This window comes from Diachasma alloeum, unplaced genomic scaffold, assembly GCF_001412515.2.
Source record: "Diachasma alloeum isolate Michigan unplaced genomic scaffold, Dall2.0 Dall_scaffold_01370, whole genome shotgun sequence".
NCBI lineage: Eukaryota > Metazoa > Arthropoda > Insecta > Hymenoptera > Braconidae > Diachasma > Diachasma alloeum.
The window spans coordinates 8,483-15,773 of record NW_021681473.1 but is presented as its reverse complement, the minus strand read 5'-3'; positions in this window follow the sequence as shown (position 1 = coordinate 15,773).

The window sequence follows — 7,291 nt, the reverse complement described above, 5'->3', positions numbered from 1 at the left end:
GAGCAGGGTTGGGCATATCTCGCAGATGGAAGTTTATGACGTGACATTGTCAAATACCGGTAATTTACCTCTGGGGCGTCAAAAATGTCAAAAAGTGTCAGAAAGCTCTCTACAAGGAAGCTAAGCTAAAAAGTCACAAGGGTCAAAAGTGAGAGGCACATTGGCCGGAAATCGTCAAGATCAAACGATTACGAGGGTTACCTCGCGAAGGTCNAGGTTCGCAAGGGTCAAACAGGTCACTAGGTCACGGCCTAGTTATCCTGATTGACCCTTATGATTTACCTACTTTGTGATTGTTTCTTGATCGTTTGTGATTTTCTTGCTTGTCTGCGTCTTAATTTTAACTCTTGTGATTTTTCAACTTACCTCTCCTGTAGGCAGAACAATGACAAGGGTGGAATGATCATGAATTAAGAAAAAATAATCTGAAACTATTCCGTTTGGTCTTTGTTGCAACAGCTTATGATCATTTAACGCTCGCAAGTTATGATTGTGACGTTTGACCCTCGCAAGTTATGATTGTCACGTTTGACCCTTGCGAGGTATAACCTCAGTGGGTATGATTTTTTCGAATTTTGACCCTTGTAACTCTGACAGGCGGTATTCTCGGTAAAAATCTCCTGGTTCCCCAAGGTGCTGATAGATGGCGCCACATAGGTTTTTGACAGGTCAAAAAGCCGACAACTCGCCCGGGTAATTTACCTACTTTATGACCGGTCAAAAACCATGTAATTTACCTAAGGTAATTTACTTGCCCAACCCTGCTGCCGAGTTACTCGCGCACCCGACTCACATTTACCGACAATTCGACCGGGATGCCGCCTTTCCCGTGGGGTACCAACTAACATTTTTGGAGTCAGTCAAACCCCCCGATCCGGGCCTCTACTCAGGTCTATCCTCTTTGACTGCTACTGCCNAAGGTAATTTACTTGCCCAACCCTGCTGCCGAGTTACTCGCGCACCCGACTCACATTTACCGACAATTCGACCGGGATGCCGCCTTTCCCGTGGGGTACCAACTAACATTTTTGGAGTCAGTCAAACCCCCCGATCCGGGCCTCTACTCAGGTCTATCCTCTTTGGTCGTCACCGTCGCGTTGGCACGTGCCCGTCCTCCGCAAAACTTAACGAGTGCGAGTGAGAAAGAAAATCGAGAAGAAGGAAAGAGACAACATTCCAACTCGTTTGAACGGTTGGAACGTTTTCGTTGTTCTCCAGCGATCTACACATAATGGGATTAAATCAATAATAATAGATTAACGAATGAGATTTTTCGCAGATTGCGAGATTTAAATGAATGGTTTGCCTTCTTCAGTGACCATAAAACATTGTCTCCAATTGACAATATCTCCCGATGGAATGGAACGATGCGAATGAATCAATTGTTACTCAAGTATCAATTTGAATCTTTAAAAAATTAATCGAGAGTGGAAAAAAATCAGGGAATTTCACTCTGCCATTATGGAGTTATTGACGAGTGAAGTTTATTCACTGTTACATCGTAACACCTGCGAAGGTCTGCTGCCGCGTTCACATGCTGGCGACAAGCGGCGGCGGCACGTTCCGGGCGCCGTTGTCGCTGGTATGTGCCCGCGCTGACGGTTATAGGTAGGCGGCAAATGGTGGCAGCACCTTCTCGCTCGACGGGGGGACGCACGCCGACGGACGCTATGGCGTCAGTTGGTAGAAACCAACACTGAAACGTGTATCGACCTCTAACAAATCTTAAATCGTATCGAGTCATTACGACTTTAAATAAACGAACCTAACGGGTTCAACAACTTGAGATCATTTAACNGCGGCGGCACGTTCCGGGCGCCGTTGTCGCTGGTATGTGCCCGCGCTGACGGTTATAGGTAGGCGGCAAATGGTGGCAGCACCTTCTCGCTCGACGGGGGGACGCACGCCGACGGACGCTATGGCGTCAGTTGGTAGAAACCAACACTGAAACGTGTATCGACCTCTAACAAATCTTAAATCGTATCGAGTCATTACGACTTTAAATAAACGAACCTAACGGGTTCAACAACTTGAAATCATTTAACAACAACTAGTGCACTAGTGAAACGAAATTTAATAGCAAGTGGCTTACATTAACGATCGAACGAACGATTAACCAACGGCACGGAATCACACGATTTCGTGCCGCCACGTGGCACACAAGCCACGCTTCCAAGGACGCAATTAACGATTGCGCCAATTAACCCCCAAATCACCCTGCGTTATTGNCAATTAACCCCCAAATCAGCCTGCGTTATTAAAGTTTTAGTGTAGGTTAAGATGTTTATATGTGTGGACACGTGTTAACCGTTGTCGTAAACTACCAAATCACGAACAAATACATTGTGTTGTATGTATGTGTGTATGTATGAATCGTCGTGTGTCACCGTCATTCGCAGTCATCTAATATCTCTCGTTGTGTATATCAATAAATCTGGGTTTTTTATGCCATAGGCTTTTTCCCATAAATTTATCGTGTCAATCATTTCTCCGGACATTTTTGTTTCGTGTTAATTTAATGCAACTATCATACCACCTAGGATATGATATTATCCCACGATCTTTCATTCACTGTACTCTGACATTTCTCTATTGTCTGTATTTACCGAGAAAAAAAAACGTTCTTAGGAATCGATGTATCTTTTTTTAGGCAGCTGCATTTCTGAAATGCAATGAGCAAGCAATGTTAAAATTAAGTCATTTTGTAAAAAATTTCTAGTGACATGATCCTGAAAATCAAAGGAATGTCTTGCAATCAGGAATGATGTCTATAGGTTTCAGTAATATTTTCGCGGAAATTCCGGGAACACTTATTGGGAATTTTTATAGCGTTTCCGTAATACGGAAATTTCAAGGACTTTCGTCATTGCAAATTAAAAATTTCTATAAATTTCAGTCCAATTATTCTATAGTGTCTCGTTCTCGATGATAATTTTGTAGTCATGCTTGTCTTGCCTACCAACCACAACATTTAACGCTAATATATTTTAAAAAAGTGGCCCCAACCGCCATCTTGATGCTCTCACTGGCCCTCGATCTTCATATTGTTTCGTTGTGCCGAACAAACATAACGTTTTTCGCATAGCTCTCAAAGTTTTTTCTTTCAAATTTTTATATAATTACAGCAGTTATTCTTCAATAAAAGATGTCAGAAAACAAGAGGAAAAGACGCTCGAGATCTCGATCATCAGATGATCATCACTCGAGGCGTAAAAGAGATAAAAAGTTTGCAAATTTGCAAGAGCAAATAGATAACCTCACAAAGGTCATCCAGTGTTTTGTTTCGACTCAAAAAGAATCAAACATACCAGACGTTGCGAATCAAGATGATTCGGACGAAATCGAGATTGTTAAGAATTCTCTTTCAGATGTGTTTTTTCGTCCAGAAAACCTCCTTTCTTCCACATGAAAATTGAGGGACATCCACACGGTGTGGTCAGTGTCCACACGACCATTTTTGGGAACAATGAAATGGAGTTCAATAAGAACAAATTCATTCACAATTTGTACAAAAAGTGACAATCCCTAACCCTCCCAATTCGTTTTATTTTTTGCGGCAGATGACGGAAAAAATGAGAAAAATGAAGTTTCAGAGGATACTTCAGGAAAGGATAGCGGAGAGAAGAAATCCCCAGAAGAAAATTCTACAGAGGAAACTCCTGAGCCAAAAGCAGTGTCAGAGAGTGTTTTGAAAGTTCTGGGCATAGATCCTAGTGACAATAAATTTAAGAAAGTTAAATATCTCCCAGAACTGAAGAACGCATGGCTGAAGTGGACGAAAGAAGGTCTCCCAGAGAGGAATAAAAAGGAAATTCTGGAATCTTATGACAGAAAAGGCGATTTCTACATTGAAGCTCCTAAACTGAATCTCGAAATAGCTCCACTCCTCTCTGAAATTGCTAAAAAGCGAGACCAACACTTTGTGGATACACAGAACTGTGTGGGTACAGCCATAGCTACTCTAGGTGCTGCAGTCTCTTCTGCTAGACCCTCCAGATGAGGGACTAGATGAGGAGATTTTTACTGACCACATAAGCCATGCTGGACAGATTTTGACTGATGTTTTTCGTCAACAGTCGATAGCCAGGAAACCCTTCATCACTCCACAGTTAGATAAAAATATTAAACCGGTAATAGAAACAATGATTTCACATGAATGGCTTTATGGAGAAAATCTGAAAGATAAGGTTAAAGATGTTAAAGAAATTGAGAAAGCCTGTGCTGATATAAAAGACAAGACCTCACAGAAACAGCCATTCAAGCCACGGGACCAGGGAAACTCCAAGTACCCACCTGCAGCACTCCGTCAGGTGGGTCAACAACAGAAATGGCGACAGATCCCGTTCAAGGGAAGATCATACAAACCCTCGGAGACAACACGCAAGACAACGTCAAAGACGACGAACCGGTCATCATCAAGGAAGTGACTCAGGTATTGATACCATCAGGAAGACTCTGTCTTTTTGTTGACAAATGGAGAGAAATTACATCAGACAAATATATCCTAGGTTATCTCAAGGGATATCGAATCAACTTCCTCGAAAAGCCTTCATAACCTAACCCTCCCAAAGAAAAAATAATTTCGTTGGAAAAAATGAACAAAATGAAAATTGCTATCAATTCACTCTTAAAAAAGAGTGCTATTGAGGAGTGTGATGAATGTGAGGACCAATTTCACCGATCGTTTCATTCTAAATCTAAAGAATCTAAATAAGTTCATTGATCCTCCACATTTTAAATTAGAAAATTTAAGATCTGCACTAAGTTTATTATCACAGGGGGATTTCATGGGTTCTTTGGATCTTGTAATGATTTTTCCTACCTCAACCAGAACCTTATCGATATCCTGACTCAAAATTGACGGAAACCACGAAGCTGGCAAATCATTACATTTCGTTCTCATAAACCACTCACCTCTAACCGAAAGATAACTCAATAAACAAAATTGGATCTCAGAAGCAATTAGCAGCTCAACCTACCTTATTTCGATAGTTTAGGGCGCCAGCTGATTTTTGACAACGCGGAATCAACGAACCGCAACCGTATGGAAGAATACACCAAAACCGTAAACCAATTGTCCCCAAAATCCAATAATCCAAAACCAAAAGAAAACGTCAGAGGGGTGGAATGTGAGGGTACGGTATCGCTCGGGTGCTCAGTATGTGGGTCGTGGAGAGAGGGGTGGATTCGGAGGTCGGGAAGGTCAAAAACAAGGCGAGACAATTAACGAGGTGGAGAAGACATCAAAACCACAATTACAACTGAATCAAGGGATCAAGGACGAAAAGAAAGAGTAACGCAAGTTCTCGTTTACGTGTTCCGTTATTGCTACTTAATTACAGGATTTTCTGGGCAAACATAATAATAACAATTTTGACTCGAATTACTTTCAAGGATATTGATAATTTCAGAAGAATGTAAAATGTGAATAGAATCATCCGAAATTTGAGAGAATTGAGGAAAATCGAAGGAGAGATGCGTAACTCGAGGGGTCCTTGAACGTGAGAGAGAGATATATAGGGTCATGTGAGGGTGAGAGAGGTCATCACGGGAATGCAGAGCGTTAGGGGCGTTTATTGAATCGCGGAAGGGTTATTTCGCGGCGAAACAGAGCTATGGCCAGGTGGGGTAACTCCCTAATATTTTTCCATTGGTCAATGAGGGGAGTTTTCTCGAGATCTCGGGGAAAAACGAAGAATTACAGAGCTTAGGGTGGCGTGACCTTCGTCACACGACGGGGGGCGCAAGGGACCTTGAGCACGTGGGTTATGTCGGCCGGCGGCGCCGACGTAGCAACTAGTAGTCCCGTGACCTTGAATGCCGCGTGGGTTTCCATCTCCCCAATATCGTCCCGAAAACAGCGTTAAACGGAGGATTCGACATGAGGTTTCCGTTTAAAAATATTTTTTTCTAATAAAAACATAACTTTCCCTGCCCAAAACTAGGATTTTTCCCGAATAAACGAGGATTTCACGGAACTGAGGGTTCGAGGTCAACTACACAACGCATGGGACCCCGGATATGCGTGGTAGTTTTCTCGGTTTTGTCCTTATTCCCGTGGGATCATAATCTTCGATTAAAACAAAAGACTGAGGGTTTCACCAGAGCTTGGGGCCATTTTATGCGAGTAATGAACGTAACTGAGGCTGTCGGGGGCCTAACAACAGAACTTTGCGAATGCGAGGGACCAGTGGCACAGAACTTGGGGGTTATATGGCAATGCGGCGAGACGTTTTCCGCACGTTTTTCACTCCCGAAACACTTATACTCGCGAAATAAATGCACCAGTACTCACCATAGTGATTAATAATCCCTCGTGGCTACTGATGATGCCCTCAGGATTATTAATTTACCCCCTTTTTTGCGGGTTTTTAGTGGATTTTCTCCCGGGGAGATGCAATGGCACGTGGAGCGTATCTAATCCGAGAGAAGACTGATCGCCGGGACCGTAGCGTCGGAGTGGGGGAAAATGGGGGGGCCGTGAAGCGGCATGCGCATCGCCTTAAATTCCCTAGCCGATGAGATGTTATGTCCTATCAATGTTACTAGGAGGACAGTGGCGCCTTTTTGAAATACCGCGCGCCAAACTTCGAAATGTGGATCCGTTAGCCGCTAAACCTCTGATGAGGACTCCATCGATGTTGACTCGTTCATTTTTTTGGATAAATGGGTTGACGGTTTATTCCAGAATAAATCAAAACACCAGTGCTTAGGAGAGCACATTAACACTATTTATTTCAAACTTCTGATTTTAACTTGAAAACTTTGGCAGACAAATACACTTGATAAAATTTTTATAGAAACTTGAAGAAAAACTAATTGAAGAGAGAAGCTGGAAAAGTTGTCGAAACAACAGCCACGATGGGACTGACTTTACCTTAAACTTAAATTTAGGGGTTGGGTCCCTACACCCCCACTAGAGCAAAAGTTGCGCACGCAATCTTGACCCAGTGGAAAGGGAAGAGGGATAACTCGAAAAAGAAATCGGAAAACGAAAAAAGGGAGAAAGGGGAACGTGTGACGTCAACATTTTTCAATCTTGGGCGGTCAGGCCCTTCAGCCCCCCGCGATACAATGAACAAAGGAGAACTCAACACGTGTGGANCAAAACTGGAAGATTTCTAACATTCTCGCGACCAGGGGAGCTCGAGAATTTCACTCGTTTTTGTGTTCTCCCCAAAAACAAATCAAAAAGGGTTGTCAAAAGCGCGCGGGGTGGCTCGGTGTGTCGGCCCTGATCCTCCGTGACCTGTGGTCCTTTAATTTCATTTACGTAGGCTTTTCTTAATCG